This window comes from Meleagris gallopavo, chromosome 4, assembly GCF_000146605.3.
Source record: "Meleagris gallopavo isolate NT-WF06-2002-E0010 breed Aviagen turkey brand Nicholas breeding stock chromosome 4, Turkey_5.1, whole genome shotgun sequence".
Classification (NCBI taxonomy): domain Eukaryota; kingdom Metazoa; phylum Chordata; class Aves; order Galliformes; family Phasianidae; genus Meleagris; species Meleagris gallopavo.
Genome location: NC_015014.2, coordinates 35,103,446 through 35,127,968, shown reverse-complemented (window position 1 = coordinate 35,127,968; position 24,523 = coordinate 35,103,446). Strand labels below are relative to the sequence as shown.

Here is a 24,523-nt window from a genome sequence, read left to right as displayed (position 1 = left end):
TTTAATATCAGGAGATGTTTTATGTACAGCATTTTCAGAGTAGGTGTTTTTTTTCCTCAGCTATCCCAAAGTTACCTGAATTCCAGAGCAAAATGTTTAAAAGCCGTCTCAGAACAATACATTTCATGTGGTTTGAATCTGGGAAGGCTACTGAGAGTGTGAGATTTGTTGAAGAAAATGTATGTACTTGAAATTAGCTCAAATCACAATATTGTAACTGCAAACTCCCAAATTTAGGACAGTTTCTATCTGAACTTTCCATTTACCTTCCAGGTTATTAGAAATCACTAAAAGATCAACGTCTCAGGCACAAATCACAAGCATAAGGAAAGTTTGACTTGGTCAATACCCCTTCCCAGCTGAACCAACCTGCAAGACAAATTTCAAATACATTGGACAACATCTTTCCTCCATCCTTCTGATTTAGTAAGCATGCAAAAGTTCAGGTAGGAAAGCCACTAGATAAAAAATAACAAGGCCAGAAGAACCTGGAAAACAAACAAACAACAAAAAGAGTAGTTGAGTTATTCTGCAAAATGAATCATGGTAAATAAATTTTTCCTTCAAAGAAAACAGAATAAATGCTAAATGATAATGTAGCAGTATATTTTGCTCTGACAGACATGCATTGCCTTGCCCTGTTAATGTGCACAAATCACCAAAAGAACAGAAATTATAATCTCCAACAATTTATGAAAGGGAAATATCAACTGAACCAAAAAAAAAAAAAGTATTATAGCAATGACAAACTGCACATATATTATTTAATTACTTGATGGTTAATGCCCAGCAGAATGTAGTTCTGAAACTGATAGATTGCTGGACTGTTATCTCCCTTAATTTCTCTTTAATAGATTAAAAACCACCCCTCTTCTATAAACATAGTTATAGGTACTGGGAAGGTACATGATTTATAACGTTTCTAACTAGATGGCACTGTGATGAATTACCACTTTAGAAGATTAGTAGATTATTGGGTTGTGGGCTCTCTCTCATGATTATTCACTTCTAAAGCTTTGATTCCAACAAGAGAACCCTCATAGATGTTGCTGCTTTTACAAAGAAGGTGAGATGTGATGATTCTGAAAGTCCTGGTTAGCTTTTTATTGACCTGGGCAAAAAGCAGCATGTCAGTCAGCCCTGCAGAAACCTCCTGGTATGAGATTTTGGCTCCCTTAAGGAGGTGCACCAGGGAAAGCCTCACATTTATGGCCAGGGAGTAGTTGATAAGAAAACTTCACTGCTGTGAATTTAAGCAACCCAAGCATGGCATCTGCAGTGTATGAACACCCACTTCGATAATAGCTCATATGTTCAAAAATACTGCCTGTAAGCATCTTTTTAACATGCAGCATTACTTCAAAATCATATTTCCTATCAGAAGCTACTTCTAGTTGTTAATCCTGTGCCACTATCACATAATAGTCACGTGGAAAGAGTTTAGAGAAAAAATACTTGTGTTTTCACACTCTAGTTCATTTTAAGTGTTGCCTACCTACTTGTCACCATATTCTGGATGGTTCCTAGCCTGTGAAAATGTCTCATCAGGGATTTAGGATCTGAATTTTAAAATAAGGATGATGCAAGGAAATGAGGAAGAGGAGGTGATCAAGAGATGCATGCTGTTAAAATTCATTTTCAAAACTTCATTGGAAAGAAAGAAATGTTATGTTCCTTTGTATGTTCAGAGAAACGTGGACATGCTCATGTGTATGTAGGCACATGCTATGAGGAAAAAAGTGCAAAGGACTTCAATATGAGCTCAGGAGGTCCCTCTTTACATGTGCATGTCACTAGAATGCTGGCATACATATGAAGATGTTATCATCCAGTTTGCTGGAAATATGTAGTTTAAAGAAATCCAAACTTGTTACTTAAAACTGTTCTAATAAAAATATTAATGAACTGGAAGGATAATTTCCATTTTTTAAGCTGGCAGTATCATTTTGAAATGAATTTTTGGTATCTATTATGGCATGTTTTCTTCTGGATGAATAAAGTCATAACAGGGGAACCAATACTATCAGCATGAGTCCTGTGCACCAGACAGTTAATTAATAGCTGATTGCTCTTCTTTTACTTTTTTTTTTTTTTTAAATGTGAAGATCACCATAACTAAATGTCATACAGAGTATTATGCAAAGCATCACTCTTTTTCACAAGACAAGCAGGAGCTGAGTGCCATTGGAAAGGTTGTGACAGAACATAGATGCTAGAATGTTTACCCCTTGGAAGTCTACAAATGCAAATTACAATAGGACTCATTCAAACTATGAGTCCATGTGGGAATTAGAGAATAACTGAAGTCCTGTTGGAATGAAAAATCCGCTGGAGCAACAATTCAATATGCCAGGATAATAAAAATAGGTCTGAATCACATAAAGCCCTACAATCAGACTGGTGCATATTGCAAAGCACAGTAGCAGAAGTTATGCTCAGCAATGAAAACCAAAATAGAAGTGTTACCATGATGAGACTGAAAACTGAAGCAACTGCATTCTTTCAAATTAAATCCAGGTTACAATCATCTTCAAAAACATTCATGTTAACACATCCTTTAGTCTCCTCTTGTCCATGTGGAACTAAGCTTTTTATATGTTCTCATAATGAAATATGTGTGATATCCACTTATAAGTTAGTTTCCAATTAAAACGCTATTTCCAAATAATATGATCCTGCTAACTGAATTTCCTAGCAAGCCCTTGGCATAGTACTTTATGAGCACCTCTGCCATCCATCAGTTGCTCTGCTGTCAGGCCTAGCGATGTGCTGAACAGATGGCTGAGGATGCCACTTGAATTCAGACTGATGAGTTGCTGCTCAAGCAGAGGCGATGGAAACCATTTCCATTTAGAGCACAGTTAAAATTAACCCACAAGATGTCACTGTTGCTCCAAAGAAACTTAGCAGCCAAGGGATTTTTCTGGGCACAGACTGAGACTGTGGCTGACTGGCTCAGAGCAGATGTGAGCTGGGCTGCCATCTCCCAGATCTGCTGCTCTCCTGCCAGCTCTCCAGCCTCACCACACTGTGCAGTTGGGGATTTGTAACCCACACCACTGGGGCTTCTTGCCACGGTGCCCCTGTGTCCCTGTGCTACCCAGTACATCAGGCCTTTGGAGATATGGCTCAAGCAAGATTTAGTTTATTTGAGCCAACACAGGAACACACAGTCCATCTTTGGGCCCTGGTCCCACCTGGAGGGTGCACAGGCAAGCTCCTGCCCCCATCCACACTAACAGGAGTTTTGATCACTGTTCTTCACTTTCCTGACTACCACTTATACTCACATCTTTAAAAAAAACAATACAGAGCAGCTGTGGCGCTACCTACCCAAAGATTATTAGATCTTCCTGCCTTCTGCTATCTTATCCATACTTATTCTCATACTGCTGTTTGAAAATCTCCTCATCAGATAAAATTAGGCCTATGCTATTACTTTAAAGCTGGTAAAATGAAGGCAGGTGTAGCCCCTGCAGCTTTCAGATCCCAGTTTTGGGTGCCTCAGTGAACCAGGAGGGCAATCTAGTAGAAAACACTACTCCACCACTGATCTCAGCACTCAACAACCAAGGACATCCCTGGGCCTGGATTTTTTCAGTGAAATATTGACAGCAAAAATAAAAATTGAAGCAAAACCTACCAGAACATACAGTTTCAGAACGTGAATAGCTTTTTGCAAACTTGCATTCCCCTAGTTTTAGTCAAAAAGGGTTTTAGACATTTACACTTTACAGAAACATATCTACTGAAAATAAGCTAATATTTGCACAGGCAAGGATTCAGACTAAGCAAAAGCACATCCTCACAGTATCATGATATCCGGGTTCTCTAAAGAGTTGCCCATTTATTTTTTTCATGCTATTAATCACGTTTCTCTAAGAATGAGTGGATAAATAAATGGCTTGCCTGCATGCTTGGTGCAGTGATTTCACTGAAACTTCTTGGCATCACTGCTATGCAGAGATGGCAGAGCTACTTCCATCAGTGCTGCACCAGTGGGATAAGGAGAGCAAAAAACAAGTTTTTCCTCAGGATCTTGTTTTTTCTTTTCTGTTGGGCTGATGAAGAAACTGACATTCTCTAAAGCAAAGACATCTATTTTTCTTGTTAATCCAGTCTCAGCAGAAAAGACCATGCCTGCATTGTTTTGTGTTATCCATCCTAAATTCCCCTTCAAGATAATGGGTTTGCTGGAAATAAGAATGATAAGATTTTGTGGCTTCAAGTACCCTCATGCTCCAGCTCCAGCCATGCTATATATTGCAGTGGAAGTGATCACTTTTTGCTGCACTGACAGTGACTTCAAAGAAATGAAAATAACCAAGAATAGAAATGCAGCTTTTCTAGTCAGGCACAAACTCCTTGGTTGACTGCAGATGTAGTCAAGAAGTTCCTTGCTGCCCAACCCCAGATGACCCAGTGGCACATTACCCTGGCTCTCAGCATAGTGGTGAGTGCCCTTGTCCCGCCACAGGTTACAGCAGGGCTTGAGATTCAGAACACCAGGGGACCCTGTATTGTCCCCCTTTGGGTGAACTTGCCAATGGCTTCTCTGGGGATGTTCAATCAAAATAGATTTTCCACAACAAGGAGAAATTCCTTACAGGGGACATCACATTGTCTGGCCACAGCTTTATGTGATTTCCTCGAATGTCAATACAGAAATCTGTCCACCGAACACGTAACAATATACCTGGCATGAATTAATTTTATTTTAAAATCAGTCTAACTTTTTCATCTGTGTTGAGGAACATTTCCTATTAATATTCCTATTGCTAGATTCTTTAGAAATGGTAAATATTGAAAAATTGGATTATTCCATTTGAATATGTTAGGTTATATTTTTCATTGATAAAGACTACTTAGTGAGCATTTCTGAAAAGTTGATTTGTTGTACTGAGAAACAAAAATGCCATCCAAGAATCATCTCAAAGATATAATAACCTTATAGCACTTTCCTAAAACAAAAAATGACCCATGACTGCTGTAGCATGAGTAACTTATTTCCTGTTCCTTATCCATGGAAGGTCTTTAGCCAGAAACATTTCATGAGTTCATTTTCCCCAGGTGCTCTCTTGGGCCTGATATTAATTATTTCTGATGGCTAACATTTACTGAAGGGTACTGTAATAACCCTTCTAGAAATAAGGGAAGTAACTAATACCTCAGGTAAATAGAAAGGATTTTTCCCCAGGGATAAACATAAATGCAATACGTGAAACCTTGATCTCAGAGTGAGCTGGTTGCTTTACATTAGCACTTGCTCAGGGAAAACCATATGCTGGAGAAGCACCAGCCATCATCAACATCATGGCTGGGCTGGAATGTGTAACCTCTGTTTACGTAAGCCTCAGGGTGCTAAAGGGACCACAGACCTGACAAGAAACATTGCTGTTAGGTCTAACTTCTGAAAACAGAGCTGAGAAACATCTCAGTACCAGGCTTTCCTTAACCATACCAAAGGTCTCCTCAAAATAAATAAATAAATTAAATAAATAAATAAATAAGAATCAAGATATTTAATGATTTCTCTCTAACTTCTTCTCTACACGTTTACACATTCCTTCAGTGAAGCTTTTCCTACTCCCCCTATGTTCCTTCTGTTTGTGCCAGTAGAGATGATGCACCCTCCAATATCAAAGGTTCAATTCAAATGCAATTTTACAAATTGTGTCATTTTAAAGCAATAGTAGTAAGATTTTGATTGAAATGTGACCTACACTATTAGCCACTGAGTGATGAGATCATTTCTTTCTTGGAAAAATATGACTTAAAGTGTTTCTTCTAAAGTAGTGAAGAACTTGGCTTTAAAGCTAATGCTGTATTATTACCTTGAAACAGAAGACTTCAGGGCTTTGACCAAATGCAGATGCATAAATATCTTAAGAGCAATAACATCATAAAGAAGTACAGTGAACCTTATTAACCAAAAACCTATTGATGTTAACTTCAAGCTAACTAAAGTAAATGTCACTCAGTGGGGAGGTGAAGTGGAAGACTTGCTTTCTCAGATTCCAAAAGCATCTAGGAGATCAGAAAGGGGTTTGGTCAGGAAAGACTCCACTCTTTCTGCAGATCTGAGAAAAACCATTCTAAATCACAGGGATGTCTACCCAGAGAAGTGTAGGAACTTAGATCAAGTATATAGTGAGATTTCTCTTCTGCTCTCCTAATTTCTCACAGAGTGTGGCTGAGAGATTTCACAAAGCAAAGATGAGATCTTTGAATTCAAATTAGGGTATGGTATTTCCTTCATGCATTCAGCTAATCTCCATTTCACCCTAACAAAATGTCTGTAGTATCTGCATCTCTTTGGAGGCACTCATTTCCATTTTAAGCGTAATTGTGTGACAAAGGTCCTAAGCTTTGCTTCTGATGGGATAGGAGCCCAGGCTCCTCTCCCATTGGCACATCAGACCTCTTGCACTTGTTTGGGTGCTCAGTGCTCCTTTCTGATAATAATCTCTTTGCAGAAGAGCATGCAGCAGTTACAGCACGGGCAGATTTTAATTCTAGGCAGAAAATGAATAACTGATGAGACAGTATGTACTAAGGTGTACTAAGGTATAAAGTCACAATTCATCCTGGATTAAGCATCAACAGCTAACTGAAGACAACAGTCTGAGATGTTTCTTAAAGAGACCATTTCCCCTAAATTAGATCACTACATTTTCTTGAATTGAAAGTCAATTTATTTGCATTATTGTTATCAGTAACTAGGTACCTTCCAAGTCACTTACTTAAACTTCTGTAGTTTCAATCTACTTACATTCTTAACTTATTCTGTACTGTGAAAATTGGTTTATTCTACTGATGGTAGATAGGATAAGCTAAAATTGTTAATTCTCGTGGGAAAAAAGGCAGTCGGTGAGTTTTTATAAACAAGAAATTATTGTGAAGCAGGTGGAGCATTAATGGTATCAGGTAACCTCTTTTTAAATTCTTACAGTCCCCATGGTTTTATTCAGCTTCATACATTGTTGTCTGAAAGGTGCAGAAAACACTTGATTTATGGCCCATGAAAATGTGAGAGGCGATTAACATAATAGGAGAATATTAAGCTCATGCATTCTACTATTATTAGTTCTGCTCTCATTATCTGTATCAGAAGTGTGAACTGAAATTAGTATACACATTTTTCCACCATTACTTCGCATTCTGTTTCAATATTGGTAACAAACCAAGTATACAAGAGGGAAAAAAAGCCGGTCAATCAGCTGTCATTTTGTGGTGTACTGGTACCAGAACATGGAAAATGGTTGTTATTCCACAGGTATCTCCTATGTCTCCATCAGTCCCATTTACAGTGCTAGCCTCCATTCAGAGGCACCAAGTACCACAGTTCCACTCGCAGCCATCAATCTGTGATTGAGATCATTTTAGGCTTCTTGAAAGCTGTTTCTAGACAGCTCAGTGCCACAGGTCTCAAAAATCACAGTCAATATATATGTATTTTAAAAACTCACACTAGTTATCATTGTGATCTGGCTGTTTCTTGTCACTCACCTTAGGCAGCAGGGGTCTTCCATTTGAGTCCACCAAAGCCTTCCTCTGCTATGCTGTGACATGGTTTATGTTTTGCTGAGAATGTGCTATTGTGCTGTTGTCTTCTGTCCTGATTTCCTTTCTGTAACCAACGAGCATTTGGAGGTATGGTTATTTACTTTGCATAAACAGCGTGCGACCACAGCTCAGAAATCAAAGTATCTCAAATTATTCTTGGAGTGTCACAGTAAAGGGAGGTCAATAGTGACTTAAACCAACATTATTATTCCTATTGCCTTCTATGTAATATCCACTAATGCATCACATGTTGACATTACAAAATTCTGGTGTTCAGTAGGAACTAATGACTCCCAGTTATTTTCTCTGCCCAACAATATTAAGAGTGGATATTCTGAAAAACAGTTGTAATTTTAACTTCACAGTATTTGAAATATGCCTGATTATCCATCTGAAACTGAAATTTTAAGTAGTGCCACAAGAAATCCAAATCTGTTGTCAAATGCACAATTCTCCTTGACTTCAATATTTCTTGCAATTTCTGATAGGAGAACTCAACTCCTGGCCAAACAATTTATGAATTAAATTGATGTGAATGTAGCTCACAGCATTTAGAAAAACTCGACAGATTTGAGCATGAGTGACACATGCACATTCTTTTTCAGCTAACTGGGCATTAATTTCAGTAATAGAAGATACACCTTACAAAGGTTTTCGCAGCAGCATGGAAGTGAGATCTAAGCAGTGTGGAATATGGGAGATGTGTTCACAAAACACCCAACTCTAAATTAATGAGCCACGTTAAGAGTCATCTCTTATTAACTCATGGAGCATTTCATATCTCTACCTAATGTAGGCATATCTCTCCCATAATGCCCCAGCTGTACTACGTTGCTAGAGACACTCAGGAGGAAAGGACCGCAGGAACATGGCAATGACTGAAAAGTGTGTTAAGGGGATCAAGGAGCAGCTCTGAGGAAGCAGAACATGATGATTCTGTTCATTTGAACCAAAAAAACCACACTGCTTTTGAATTCTGCTGGCAGATCTGCTAAGTGTATTTGGCACTACAGGGAGAGCTACTATAGGCAATTATTTTTTTTTTCCTCTGGTAGTTCTGTAGAACATAGGTTTAGATTTAAATTTAAGCCAGCAGGCAGTCCCAATCTGTTTATTAGAGTTGGCTTGTGGTCCATTTAGCAAACTTGCTGGTATTAGGTCACTAGGTTGTAGCTGAGACACTGTGGTCCTACCAACAGTTCTTTTCTGTGTTCTTTGCTAGTAATATAGCATTTCTATTATTTGGTTTACAGCACAAGAACTAGGGGAAAATCTGCCATTAAGACAGTAGGGAGTTGTCCCAGTTGATCAGAAAATTCAGACTCAATTGTCACATCAGTGTCTAGGTTTTTTTACTTGATATTGTAATTGTCATAAAAAGTTGTCAGGGGAATTTGTTTATGTTGTCTATTCTCCATAGAAATACACATCAGCAGGTTAATCATCCCTTTTATTTGAACTAGCCTCAGCAGAAATCTTCTACATATCTCTGATTTGGAAATGTTTTTAAATTTAGGTTACTCATATAAACCTAATCCAGAAAAGTGCCAGTAAACTCTAAAATAAGCAGAATTTCAGCTTTAGTCTGAAACAGAACAAGTAAGGAGCCTCTTCTTTGCAATTTTTTAACAATTGTTTTGAAGTTTCAGCACTTAAAATTTTACTTGAGATACTCCTAACCAATTGGTAGTCTCAAATAACACCATTACCAGGGCAATAAAATGGATTTTTTTTTAGACTGTACAGGATCCCCAGAGAAAATGGCGGCTGAGGGTAGGATATATGAAGCCTGGTGAATTGAAATAAAAAGTGAAATTGAAATTGAGGCAGTTACAGAGCATTTCTGAGTTGAATGGCAGTTCAAAGAATGCTTACTAAATGATGAACACAACCTCGATACAGCTCTATTTGAGGCTTGGATGCACAAAGAAGTATGTGCTAATAAACTGAATCATCAGAAATAAATTGTTTCAATGTTCATTTCTTTGGAATTAATATCTGTAAGCTCAGGTTCATCACATCCATTTAAGCTTGTGTTCTGATGTTATACATGACAACATTATTTTGAAGAATGGTACCATATTTCTAGAATTGAGCTATGTGTTTTTCTACAATTAAAATGTCTTCTTTTTTTCCACAGAACTGTATTTGTTTAAAATGAAGATTTTTAATTATAATTAACCTTTAAGTACAAAAGAATGTAGGATGTTCTGTATTAAAGCTGCACGTGGATATTTTGAAAGGACACTAAGGAATCTCGGTACATAATGCCATTATCTAGCAGCTAAAATACTAAAGAACATTGCTGAATTCCCTTAAAAGAAACGTAAATTTACTGGCTAATGTTACTTACACTTTGCTAACTGCTAGAGGATACAACCAAGGCAAGCCCTGTTTAACCAGACCTTTTATAAAAGAAGAGAGAGGAAAAGATGAGCACTGCAGACTGGAAGATATTTTAGCCTCATTATGTGTACAGCCTGAAGGCAAGAGTTACTGCTCTCATTCAGCTGAGACTGGGAGAAAGGCACCTTTCTCGTCCTTTTCTTGCATTGCACTGTTTAGTCAGCAAACTGGGAGAGAGCTGTCACAAAAGATGCATGGGCTCTGTCATTAGCCCCCTGGACCTAGCCTTCTGCACTGGATGTAACACACATTGCAAAGAGAACTGAAGAAGACAGCAAAAGCATGTTGGCTTTGTGGCTCCACCTGCTTCAGCTCATTACATCCAAATTACCTGGATTTTATTAAAGTAACAGGATTTTTTTTGCTCAAGGTCAATTAAAAGCACATTTTTGTTAGAATTTCCTAACAAGTTACTTAAGAGCTAACTGTTACAAATGTGTTTACAGTTTACAAAGAAATCAAAGTTTTACAATGACCTTGCCAAAAAGGAAAAACCCGAGTTCATCTCTTATGTAAGACGATGGGAATTCCAAAGTCCTATCTTCAGATTACAGCTTGATATTTTTGTTTCAAATTGGAAATGTATTAGTGGTCCAGATCATATGACTGGGCTTTTCCTAGCTACATATTTCATTCTACTTGGAGATATTTTATTTCCTCATAAACCCTGTCCCTTACATTCTCACATCATCATGCATACAACAACTTTCTCACTAGCAACTTTACCCAAAGCATCCCTCGGAGTGAGAAGCAGCTTTTCTGGAATTAAGACTGTTTCTGAAATCATTGTCAATGTAACCTTTAGACAAGAATAGTTACTGAAACTTCCTGTAGTTAGCAATGCCAAGAGACTACATGGAAAATCTTGGAGCCATTGGTAGGCTAGTATCATGCCCCTCTAACTCCATCAGTGGGGCACAAACATGCTTGCATCTGAGACTGTTGATTAGGAAAATTAACTACATGCGTATGCATAAATGGCCCACTGTGGCAACACTACATTAAACTCTGCTGCACTGGAACAAAGTGCCTTCATTACATCTCTCTTGCACTGCTGCAATTATCAATGGGCTTGATTAAGGGATTGATTTGAATGCAAACAGCATAACTGACCCAAGAGGAAAGATGAATGGATATGGCCAATGCAGACTTTAAATAACTGTGCTACAAATACATGGTAGCATGGGGAAATGTCACCAGTCACAATTTATTATTTTGCCATTCTCTTCCAAAAGAATAAGAGGTTTCCTTTAGTTGTATACAGCATATATGCTACTTTCCAGCATATTATGCCTTTTCAAACTGTCTTCAAAACTTTTAAATGGGTCATCTAGTTTAGTGTATCTTTACAGTCATGATATATATTAGCTGCGACTACGTAAATAAATAAATAAAGAAAAAAGCAATGAACATTTATCCAGAAGCCCTTTTATAAGCAACAATAAACAAGAAGTATAAGATTATTAGAATAATACTTCAGCTTGTTGTCACTTCTACTGAGGGGATAAAAATGAAACAAAGAGCCAGAGCTCTCTGAAGTACTGAAAGCTGATTTCTGAAGCATTCAAAGGATATTAAACTTTTCACATAGTGTATCTATTAAATGTCTGGGACATTTATCCTTTATTTACTATCATTTCATTCCCATATGGACTAATATTTACAGCAGTTAGCATTTCTTTTGTGCTTTTCATCTTCAATTTGTGCTATGCATATCATCTAACAGTGTCTCAAACCTCTGAGAAGCAGTTAAGTAAGTGAGGGCTTTTGTTAGATATCTCTATCTTAAAAATGGAGAAACTCAAATGTGAGTCAAGGACTTTTAAAAGTTAAGATCAATGTGTCAAAGCAGTTTCAGACTTGAGTACAGCTGGGTCTTGCTGATGGATGGAGAAGATTTTACTTTCCAGAGGCACAACACTGAAGCATCTCCCTCAACCCTTACATTGAGATGCTGATCATCCGTAAAGCATTGTTCAGGCCAGGTGACCCTGTGAAGCCAGTTACAGCCAAACACAGACAGGATCTTTTTTGTGGCCTCCCTGTCTTGGTTTTTAAATTTGTCCTGATAAAGATGCTAGCTGAGGCTTGTTGCCCTGGGGTCCATCCTGGTTCTTAAGATTGCTCCGTCCCAAGGCTTGTTTTCCTATTTAAGCCCATATTACTTCAGTGCTTCAACATATCTGATACCTTAAGAAGGAAGCTTAAGGTAGTCTGTTTTGAAACTGCACCAGAAATTAAGTTGTTCATCTGGATACCTGCTCCTTTTGTGGCAGGGGGAAGGATGGACACAGAATTGAAGGAAACTGCACCCAGCATAATAGGGATAGTAAATTTGAGTGACCATTACAATACCCACACTGAGAAAATTTGATCCTTGTGCCTTTCCCCATACCAGCAACATGCTAGCCTAGAAACTGCAGGTGGAGGGAAGAAAAGTGATACAGTTTAAAGGTGGGCAAAAACCTGTGATCCAGGCAGGGTAAGGTGTTGAACACAGGATATATGGGCACAGGCATGCAGAATGCAAAGAATTTTGGAATCAGCATAACATAAATTGCATGAAGAAGTAGACAGTCCAGATAGTTACTAAACAAAACCAAATGTAACATCTATTGTTTTTGCTGGCATGTCCTACAAAAGGTAGTCCCTAACCTATTTTCCTAAGCAAACTAAATGATGAATTTGGCTAATGTTCACAAGAATAACTAAGCTAATGCAATCACTGAAATGACAACATCTATCTTACACCATAAAAACTGCTGATGATGGATGAGTGACATTCTCTAAGAAGTAGGGAGATTAATAGCATTGCTTTCAGACATCCTGGAAAGACTGCTCACTTCCAGTACACACTCACCTCCCCTTCAAGATAATATTCAATCTATTTGCACTGTTGTCAACTCAAACTCAATTCTTAAAAAACACAAAGAAAACAAATTCTTTTTCACAAAAGGGGGGTACATTCACATTAGCTTGAAAAGGATTCACTGACATAAAAAATACAGTCTTCTCCCTCTGCATCATAGCTGCTTGGTTTGTGATGACAGTATTTCCATTTCTACTGGTAGTAGCCACCCCAATCTTAGAGCCACTTCATTCATTTCTTTTTTTATACTAAAAAATAAATCTCTAAAACTCCATAACTATAGTATGCATCAAACCAAACTAGAATGAGATTTTAATAATAATAATAACCACTTTGATTCCTAGTTCAGAGACAAACATATTCTCTAGACTAGATGAATGTATTGTTTGGAAATTTAGCATTACACATTTTCAGAGGACTGTCTTCCATTTTTCACTTCTGAACACCACTACTGAGATCATGTCATTTTAAAGCCATATTAAGGCCTCGCTGATCATTTTTGAAAGAAAAAGCTCTAAACATCTACAACAAAATAATCTGAGTACCAGGTTGAACTGTATTTTGTTTCAAAGTATGCTTGATTACTATCTGTCATTTATTTACAGAGGAGGACATTGTGAGTATCACCTTCTTCTAAAAAAAATTGATAGGATGAGAGGGAATGGCCTTAAGTTGTGCCATGAAAGTTTCTGGTTGGATACTAGGAAAGATTCTTCCCCAGAAGAGTGTTCAGATGTTGGAAGAGGCTGCCCATGGAGGTGGCAGATTCAACATCCCTGGAGGTGTCAAGAAACTCTTAGATGTGGTACTTAGGGACATGGATTAGTGGGTGATATTGGTGGTTGATTGACGGATTGACTAGATGATCTTAGAGGTTCTTACCAACCTTAATGATTCTATGATTCTTTGAAGAAATAGTGCTTTATGTAGTACCAGAGAATCGATAGAAGTAGGTAACATTTATTGGATACATTTATTCAGACTTTGGGAAAAATCTGAACTATACAAAGTTATATTTCTTTAAATATACCCATATAAAATAGACATTCGAAGTTACAGATTCTTACTACTAGTTATTACTAAACATAGCTTGAGAGGTTCAAGCTGTTTATGCTAACCCCAACTACAAAAAAAGTCACGTGGTTAATAACAAACACAACTTAAAGCAGCATCAGTACCATAGTATGTTGAAAGGACAGGAAAAGCCTTACATTATGAAATACTTACATTTGCAGAATGCTAGTAAATCTTCTCTTCACTTGAAATTCAAGTTTTAGGAATAGGAATACTATAAATCTTCAGTAGAATAAGGAACACAGCTCTCCAGACACATTTATGATCTAAAAAAACATAGAAGTTACTTTGAGAGAATGTCTCTTCTTAAATTTCATATAAAGCATGTGAGTTACAGAAATGAGGTAAATGATACAAAGAATCCTGATGCACCCAGAGACTGCACTAATCTTGATACAGGCCCAGAATATATGTATTACTGTCATATTTGGCAAAGGAAATAAAAAAAAGTGAGGTGAGCACAAAACACAACAGAACAGATTTAGCTTATGACAAAATACACATTTCCTTGATAGAACAGTCTACAGAGCTTCACTGTCACTAAAATGGGAAGTCAGAAACAATTCTATCCTGAAAAAGAGTTGAAAAATATTTGTTTAGTTAAAGTTCATAAAAACAAGCATCTGAGTAAAGGACATCTCACAAATATTAGAAACGACCCAAGACTCTCAAAGCAATGTTACCATAGGATGCTTCTTGTGAGCAGCTGTTGATAACAAAAGCAGTGTAGCTGTGTTACTTTGCCCAGTGACAACAGGAATGATTTGGTAAGTCAGGGACAACATAAAGGTAATGTTATCTCTAACAATTGGGTTTAAAGATGTGTCAGGGTGTTTGTTTTTTTTTTGCTGTATAGTATAGTTAAATTATAGTTAAATTGAAGGAAGCGGGGCCTGGAACCCAGATCTTTCCCTTATATATCCCCTAAAGCTCTCTCACTGCTCCAATAAATACTCACATATTTTATAAAACCCAGGGTGGACTTCACAAAGTCAGGGAGAGACAACTTTTTCCACCTAATCTACTTACTGCTGATAGGGTTTCCAAGCTCTGAAAGTTTAAGTGCAAAATGCTGAAAAGATATCATAGTGCTCCCACATCCTGATAGAGAACTCCAGCCACAGGACTTGAATTTAAAAAATGCCATTGTAACCTATGGTCATCTCATCAAAGGCTTCCTTGATGTTTTTACTGAAATGGAACAGCTGACTTATGTTTTAAGATCTCTGAGCATGCAGTACAGCTACTGACTTACCCAGATCTATAATAAAACCAGTCATCAAGAGTCTGTAGAGTTACTGGTGATCTTGTAGATGTATTTCTAAGACTGCAATGCTCTGTGAAGAGTAGCTCTGTCTTAACGTGGTAGGAGGTAACAGAAAGGCAGAGAACAGACTCAATTCACACTGCCTGAATCATACGTGAAATTTTACTCCTTATATAAAGAAACAAGCTAATTAAATACAGGAAACAAATACAGGTAACAAATACAGGAAATTACAGGTAACCAGCAGTTTGAAAACAAATCCAGCTTGAATCACTTAATGTTGATTTTCAATTCAGGGCACTTCATTGTTAGGATTAATAAAAGTTTACACAGCTTTCCCCATCCATTTACTACAATATAATAGGGATAAAATAGTGCAAGGTGAATGCAAACCATAGTGGTAAGAGCCCTTCACCACATAAAGGCATTCAGACAGAGGTCAACTTATCATCCTTCACGCAACATCTAGCAGCAATGGCAATATCCCAGCTCAAAACTAAACAGCAGCTGAGAAATATGGATACCTCAAACACTTCTGTTAGCCTGAGCTAAGCTGAATGAAGCCAATTACAATTTAAACACAAGAAGATGAGAAACTTTGAAACTCCACTAGTTTTACTTTATGATCTAGTTCAGCATAACAGGACATCTAAGACAACTTCATCACTATTTGACCTCAGTCATACTTGTAGCAGGACACAGCTGCCAAGCATAAATATCTTCACCTGCATTGTATTTTTTTCCTCCTTCCCTTCTTCCCCTTTTCCTTCCTTCAATCATTTAAAGACTCAAAGTTTAAAATGCAAAATATTTATTATATGCACACTCAGAAGAATAAGCTAAACATGCTATGGGGTAGAAATGCTAGCTAGTCTTGAACAGTTCATGTAATGCTTTTAAGTGAAACATTTCATGTATGGAAGAAGCCATCAAAAGCCAGATGCTCTGGACTTACAGGTATTTTACTCAGTTTTAATCTCTGGTTGCAATAAATAGGCTTAATTTATCTTATATTACCTTTCATCTGTTTGATTTTCAAATATGTTTCAGATGAATAAATAATATAGTAGAAGATAAATGCATACAGGTAAGTTGACAGCTGTCAAGCTTACAACCAGCAACATGTATTGATGCTGTATTTTTCCCTGTCCATCTCCTGTATGCATTATCTTGATAGACTTTTGTACTAAAAGTGTTTTAAAAAATCTGAAAAGGCCACTGCAGGGGAAAAATATTCAAATGCTAGGAGACTTCTGAAAGTCTGCATATTCCATATTCAAATTAAGCTTCCAATTAAAAAGGAAAAAAAAAAAAAAAAGCAAAGAGTTTAAAATAGAATCCAAAATACACTAATGTCCCCTGCTAAGCTCTCAGTTGAAACACTAGCCTAATGCTTTCATTAACATTATGAGTGGCATTTGTTATAATGGTGATAAAGTCATTTAATTACCAAGGAGAGCTTTAGAGATATGTGAGCATATCTTGAAAAGATGTGGCATTTGATGACAGGGTGTTCTCATGATGAGATTGCAGATGCAGTTGGATAGTTTAGAAGCCTAGATCTGGATCTGTAGATTATCAACCACACTTTGATTTTATTTAACAATATAAAAAGCAGTCAAAGACACAGACTAGGCCATTTTAAAATTAAATAGATTTTTGGATTTTGTATGTGTGTGTGCAGATGGACTATTAATAACAAAATATTTGAGTTCCCTCTGCTGCTCTGCAGGTCACAAACACTCATTTGTGTACCACCTTTATCTAAAAGAAATAATTGAGAAAAGCAAGTTATACAGTACTAAGGTTCAGACAAGCAAGGAGAAGATAGATATGTTACCAACATATGGCAAAGTTAGGACCCAAAATCCAACTCTTTGTGGTTCGTCAGCTCCTTTTCATGTACCTCCAGGAGTGACGGCAGCTTGGCTACTTCCCCAGTACCAGCACTAAGTAAAGACAAAGAGGGCAGAGGGACGTCCTGGGGGAGAGGGAGGATAGTGCAGGGGGGTCACCTCTGCCTGGCATTCAAGAAGAAAGCTAGAGTGTGGTAGGTGTCCATATCTCATCAGTTTGAGAACAGCAAAAAAGCCTTTAGGGAAGGAGCAAGTCCTAAAAACTCACGCAGTACCTTGCCTTTAACATCCCATTCACATATCCCTTTATGTAAATTTCCAAATCCAGTGACCTCTCTGAATATTTTTTTCTGCACTGACTACCTCAGAATCTTTCTTTCTGATTTCCAAAAGACTCATGTGTATAGTCAACCTAAGGAGAATTTCAGGTTCTCTTCTCTTCACCCAACTCCAAGCCTTCTTTGGAGACAGCTTACTGAGCATAATGGACTGTGACTTGACTTCGGAGGGAGCTCATATGTTATTATATTGTATGATTCACACTAGTGCCTCTCCTGTGCATTTTAAATACTAATATTTCTCATGGGGTCAGAACAGTTAACTGAGATAGAACTTATATCAGCTTTTATGAATATTATGGGTGGTAATGTTTAACCTATTCACTAGGTCAAAGTGGGCACTGACATTATTAGAGCAGATGCTCAGGGGCTCAGGTCTTGCTGCAACAATGTATCCGCTAATGACTTCTTTAATTCTCTCTGAGGAACAAAAATACCACAACTGTGCAGGTAAACAGACAGTGTAAAGAGAAACAAATTCAGAACATGGCTTGACAATCATGTAGAAACATTTCCTAAGCCTCTATCCATGTATACAAACTTCACATTCAGAATCATCTTTTGTAATGGCCCAGTAGAAGCATTTGTCAATGAAGCCCTTTCTACTCATATGTTTTTCAAATGTTTATGGCACTTTCATTTGTACTGGACATGACACTATGTCACTGCAGCATTTTCCTTCCTTACATCTTTGTAATATTATTAGTGACAAGAAGAAAGGCATGCTGTGTGCATAATAACAGCTTTTCAAAGGCAAATAGCTCAGCTGCTGTGCCTGATTTTTATTTTATAAAGGGCAACAGTTAATGATTAATTATAAAATAAAAATGATGCAAAACAGCCCAAGATATCTGACTTTTCAGAAGCCATTATAGTACAGGCAAAATGTCTCCTTGTCCACTGTGAATTGCATTAGGCGAACACAATGTAGGAACTACATCTTCAAAGTTACAAATGCTTAAAATAAGATCATGACTGAATTCTTTCATCCTTCCACAAATGTCTCCATATTCATTACTTAAACCTTGGCAACAGCATAGAAATAAAATAAAATACATAAAATAAGATAAATCAGTTTTCTACAGCTATGGCTTCTATTTAATAAGATAAAGAATTTTGGAACTATTACAAGCTTTAGATATATAAAATGTTTCTTGACAGGAATTGGATTACAGCCAAACACCTACATGCCTACATCCTACATTCATGAACTTGTCCCATCCCTCTGCCCCCCTTGCCACTCCCCTGACAGCCTTTATCATTAAGCTCAGCAAATTTTACAGAGTTTTGTCAGACTCTTTTCAATGGCTTTCGACAATTCCCCTCTCCACTCGTTCAGCTTCCCCATCTCAGAGACAGAAATAAGGCTGCCTGGAGAGTCAGTGCTGAAAGCAAACACAGAAAAGAGCATTTTGAAGTCTGGTGGTTGGAAATGGACTAAGGAACACAGTTTTATTCTATGAAAATTTTTCAGATTTATTCTATTATAGGAACAGACTAATCTGAAAATTGTCGACTCTATTTTAACACTGCATATAATATGTCACACAATACCTTAAATTGTTGTAAAAAATCAGCTTACAGACTGCAGAAGCTGATTCAAATACACTGCACAGGTCATTTATGATAACACACATGACCACATAAATTAAACCAGAAAATAAAAGAAAAAAGGGAGAGAAAAAAATACAGGTAGCTCAGTGGTGAGTGGCGTAAGGAAGCAGTTACACCGCGGGGAAAATTTGTCAGAAAGAAGATAAGCCTATGCCACTCTTTAGATCTGAAGCAAAGCAGTATTTCTTCATAATGATAGAAATGAAGCTATGGAAGTTTTACCCTGAGTAATGAGTATGAGCTATCATCACCAAATGGCTGCAGGTAAAAAGTTCAGTACAGAATCAACTTCTTTCCTTTGATTTCACATCTAACTCTATGTAAACAGCTTAAAGTAATCAAGAGCAGAAATTTCTGCAGAACATTCGCTCAGTATTTCACCTCTGGGAATCACAGCTGCTAACTGCAGTGTAGCTGCATTAGTACCACCTAATAGTTATTACTAGCCTGATATACATATAATCAGAGGAAATATTCAAGTATAATCTCTTGTTCTGACAGGTTTCTGCCTCTACCAGGGACAGGAGACAGCTACCAGCTCTGCCTGGAGTCAAACTCCTTTCCTGTATCTTGAGTCCCAGTCCTGCCAGGGCCACAGCCCCTAGGACACTGTGTGGTGTTACTCACTGCCAGCGGCACAGCCTTCCCCTAAGCAGCAATCTGCTGATGGGCAGCCACTGCTGGGCATCTCCTCTGGCACCAGACACCAGGGGTTGTTTCAGAGTTTGGCAAGTCAGTAACCACCTCATTGTGTGGTTAACTTTTTCTTTCCTATCTAAATTCTATAGCAATCATTGCATTGTGATGTGTTTGGTTTTGTGTGTATGTTTTTGTTTGTTTGTTTGGGGGGTTTTGTTTTTTTTGGGGGGAAGGGAGAAGTGCTGAGACCTAGTCATATTTTCTCTAATAAGATGTTATTCTCAAGTATTGCTATGAGTTAGGTAAGTACCATGATCCATCTTAAGTTCCTACGGGTTGGGTTCTCCTTTTTCTTTCAATCCTTAAAGCAGTTTTTATCTAACTATTACAACACATTACTGAAGCTAATAGTTTAGTAGGCTCCAAGGGTGAATAGGATATCTGTAGATAATAACAGCCTTCAGAGTTAACTATTAACTATCATTAAATACTTTCTAAAAGAATGTATAATCTTGTATTACAGATTTGGAGTCTCTAAGGAAGAATAAATTCATCCTCCTGAAAGATGAATCTGTAACTGTCTACTGCAGAATTCCTGTACCTCTTCTCAAATCATCCACTTCTTATAATGAATGATCTTTTACCCTAACTCAGCCAGTGAGCTTGTATTATTGCTCAAATATATTTTACTTTGCTGTATTTTCAGCCTCCCCATTTTCTTTGTATACTGACTTGCAAGTTCACATTATTTTCATTTTCTTTGATAGTTTTCTGGGAAGCAAACTTTCCTATTTCACTATTTCTAATAGTAATTGCAACTACATAAGATTCAGAATAGCAAAACAAAGTTAAATGAGCAGTTCTCGTCTCAAAGTGGTGTTATAGTAATTAACTAACCATTAAGAATAAAGGTAAATTAATATTTTACCTTTTATATATATATTTTAATATTTTATATAATATTTTACAACTAAAAAAAAAAACAAAAACAACAAACCCGAATCTGTGAGTGCTGATACTCTGATAGTCTGCTAAGTCTCACAAAATACCACTGTTTACCCTTAATGTATCATTAAAGTTACAGAATTAACAAACAATGAACTGGCTATAAGACATTTAAACTTCTCTTATTTTTTGAGAGGTCTGGAAGACTAACTGAGCAATGTCACAGTTCTCATTTCTAATACTTCAGTAAGTTAGTCCTGTCAGTTTTATTCCTGAGCAGTTATTTTTCCTCTCCTGCAGAAAAAGCACTGGCTGTGGCATGGATCCCTGCAGATTCTGAAACGCTTATGTCACTTTCTGGGCTTGAACTACTTTTTTGTCACAGCATCACAAAGAGCTATGCAGAACTGCCCTATGAAACTCCAGCTATCTATTCAAAGAGGCTTTTGGATTAAGTTTCTTATTACTTTTGCTCAATATGTCTGAGTTTGATCTGTTTGATACTGATTTTGAATCCAAAAGTTGAGTTTGATCACAATAAAGCATTTATGTTTTAGATTAAAGTAGAGATCAGTATCTGATCTAATGTCTTTTACATCTTAAGATCTTCAGCCTGTCACCTTAGAAGTTCTATTCCCAGAATATAGTGAGCTTTTAATCTTTCACAGTGAACACAACAAGAAGTATTCTTAATACTACTTACTGCCAAAAGGTTTGGCAGTAAGGTGTATTCAGGTGGCTCCACCTCACAGTCATGGACATATCTGTTCCCTACCATTTATTCTGGAATCCATTCACCAGCTGTGAATAATTATTAACTATTCTGATAGTTCTCCCTCAATCTTCTTTTTCACTCAAACTTCCCAGTGACTATATCACAGATGTCACTTCAAAAACAAAAACAAATTCTGAGAAACATGGATTTGATTGGGGGTGATGATTGAATTAGATGATCTTAGTGGTCTTTCCAACCTTAATCACTGCCTGATTCTATTAGCTATTTAGCTATATTTAGCTTTGATTTTACTCTGTATCCTGAATATCATCATAATGGTTTTCCCAGCCTCTCTTCTCTGTCCTAATGAAGTTAGAAGTGCTATCCATAGGGCAATACATCCTGTGAAAAGGAAGGGAAAGGTGGAATTTGTGACAGTTCCATGGGTTACTGACAGAAAAGGAAATTGGAAGAAATCATAGAATGGCTTAGGTTGCATGAGATCTTAAAGATCATCAAGCTCCAATCCCTTGCCATAGGCAGGGTCACTAACCACTAAATCAGGCTGTCCAGAGCTCCACTCAACCTGGTCATGAACTCCTTCCTGATTCTTTCGTAGAGAGGAAGCAGGAAAGGACATATACACAGGGATCCTGAAATCATAGAATCATAGAATCATTAAGGTTGGAAAGACCACTAAGATCATGTAGTCCAACCATCAACTTGTCACTTTCATACCATTAACAATGTCGCTCAATGCAACATGTACACGTTTCTTGAAGACACTCAGTGATGTGACTCCACCACCTCCCTGGGAAGCTCATTCCAATAGCTCACCAAGATCTGAGCCCGAATACAGATTTAAATGTAACTGAGAACGGAAGATTCCAGAAGAGTGCAGCCAGAACCTTGAGCAGCCATGGCTTCAGAAATACAAAAGTGGATACCTGAGCACCAGACAATATGCAATGGTCTTGTCCCACAGGCACTGCAGCCACTGCCAATTGCCACATGTGTCATGTAGAAAGACACATCTGCAAAGCTGGTCTTGAAGCACTTTGTAGACCAAGAACTCTTCCAGAAGTGAAAATTACAATTTTACCCCCTACCAGAAGTTTGCCAAGTACCTCATGTAGCTAGTAAGGTTAAAAACCCTCTTCAGAAATACAAATGTGCTACTGAATGTCAATGGGATCATTTATCGATATTAAATAGCAGTATAAAAATCATGGCTAGCTTTCTCACCAGCCATGCTCTCCAGGTATTCCTGTCTTGCCCACCACTGGCCATAATAGTTAATTTAGTTGCAATTGATTTTTTTACTTAGCCTGAGAAATAATTAGGTTTCATATGTCTTTCTTCATCATCACCAGAATGGAGTCATAATGCAGTCCATAAATAAACAAGATAGCAGTTCAGTAGCATCATAGTTTGACTTTCCAGAAATGAAGAAAGAAGGACAAACAATTGAAACTGGTTATTGTATATTTTTTTAAGTATAATTAATTACATTTGCAAATATATTAGCTGCAACTTGAGAAAAGCAATTAGACAACTAACTATAGAGGAGATCACAAATGAAGGCTCAAACAGATGACCACCCTGCTAGCCATCCCAGGTGTTTATGGGTTCTCTCAGTACTTATTTGGGTTTATAAAAAAGACATCTGTTCACAGAACTCTAGCACACGTACAAAATGTTTTACACAGAAATACATACAAACTCAACCCTCCTACCAGCAGAACTGCTTTTCCTTCCTTACGTCACTACTGTCAGTCCAAGAAATAGCTCTTGAAACTACGAAAGCATATTTATTTCAAATACACACACTGAAATGCTTCTCTCATCACTAGATCTTATAAATGTGGTCACATTCTCTACTCTGTAAGAAGGTTTGTTTTTAATTCCTTTTCTTAAAATGGGCGGGGGCATAACTTTTAGAACTTTTTTTTTCATTCTTCAAGGAAGAATTATCAGCTAGAAAGACACAATTTTTAAAAAAAAACAGCTTCAGAATTTGGTCACTCAGTGTTCTTCCCTTACTATAATGGACCCTACATAATGCTCAGAATTACACTATAATTAATCAGGTCACATGCAGAGCAGTGCATATTGTCCATGGTACATATATCGGATTACACTACTTAGAAGAAAATGTGATGTGAGTTTCATATGTCAATTAGCCACCTCTGGATGCAAAAGAAATGCCCTGACCCCTCCACCCTTCCATGCTGCTAAGTGTGTCAGAAGCAGGCTCTTGGGATTTTACTTTTTTTTTTCCCGGAATATATTCTTCTAGCGTAGAAAAATATGATAATCTTTTACATGACAGTGTACCATTTCTCCTGGATTAATACTGTTCTTTTAAGATCAGCTCTTTTACATTGCTAGATGCAGTCCTTATGAAGGGACTTTTTTTTTTTTCTTCTGTAATTTATTCCCTTGAGAGTAGTTTACAGCAACTAAACTAATTACAGAAGAATCTAAGTAAACATGGAAATGCTAATACACTTCTTATTGCCTGCACCTCATGATTTAGTTTTCAATCTTATATCTATTTTTAGGCTGCACGAGTTTCCCATGTGACAGCAGCGCTGCACGAGTTTCCCATGTTTGTGCCATCTCACCTTTTGCAGCTCCTGCCTCAGCCAGGAGGGGAGAGGCTGCTCCCATCTGAGCTGAACCTTGGATAGTTTTGTCATAGCTTGACAAAGAGAATCTGAGAAAATTAAAAAGAGAAAATAATATCATTAGGAAAAATATTCACTTTCATGTAACTGTTCATTAAAACTTCCTAAGTTAAAAGCAAACATATAATCTTGCATTCAAAATCAGGTTTATTTTTATTTTAAAGCAAATGTAAACTTCTGTTCGATTAATTGCATCTGTAATGCTGTCCTTAGCTACGTTAATACTCCAGTGCACTAAATACTGAAGTTTAAAACATCTATGATTTTTTAAAAGTTGCCTCTTCATTCATTTATATCTGTTCAAAGTTTCTGTAATTTTTTTTCTTTTTTTTTTTCTTTCAACACTAAAACCGATTCTCATTTTGAAAATTTGAAAATAATGTCACACACAAATATACGGACACTTTCTTAGTTCACAAATAGCTTATTAGGGATAGGGAAAACTTATAACAACTCTTGTGACAACTGTTCCAATCTTGTTATCACTCATACAGTCAAGAGAAGTTTCACAGAAATAATATAGTGTAACCTGCTGTGACTCACC

General features: G+C 37.2%; 1 long non-coding RNA gene across 3 annotated transcripts in view; it reads right to left on the bottom strand.

Annotated features, from left to right (window-relative positions):
• Window positions 1-24,003, bottom strand: part of LOC104910714 — a 53,484-nt gene extending 29,481 nt beyond the window's left edge. For all 3 annotated transcript variants that reach the window (XR_004159605.1, XR_004159604.1, XR_004159606.1), the window contains exons 1-4: window positions 23,917-24,003; window positions 14,069-14,181; window positions 7,510-7,630; window positions 370-488 (exon numbers count right to left, since the gene is read on the bottom strand). This is a non-coding gene — a long non-coding RNA (uncharacterized LOC104910714). The remainder of the gene's footprint in view (window positions 1-369; window positions 489-7,509; window positions 7,631-14,068; window positions 14,182-23,916) is intronic.
• Between the last annotated feature and the right edge of the window lie 520 nt (window positions 24,004-24,523).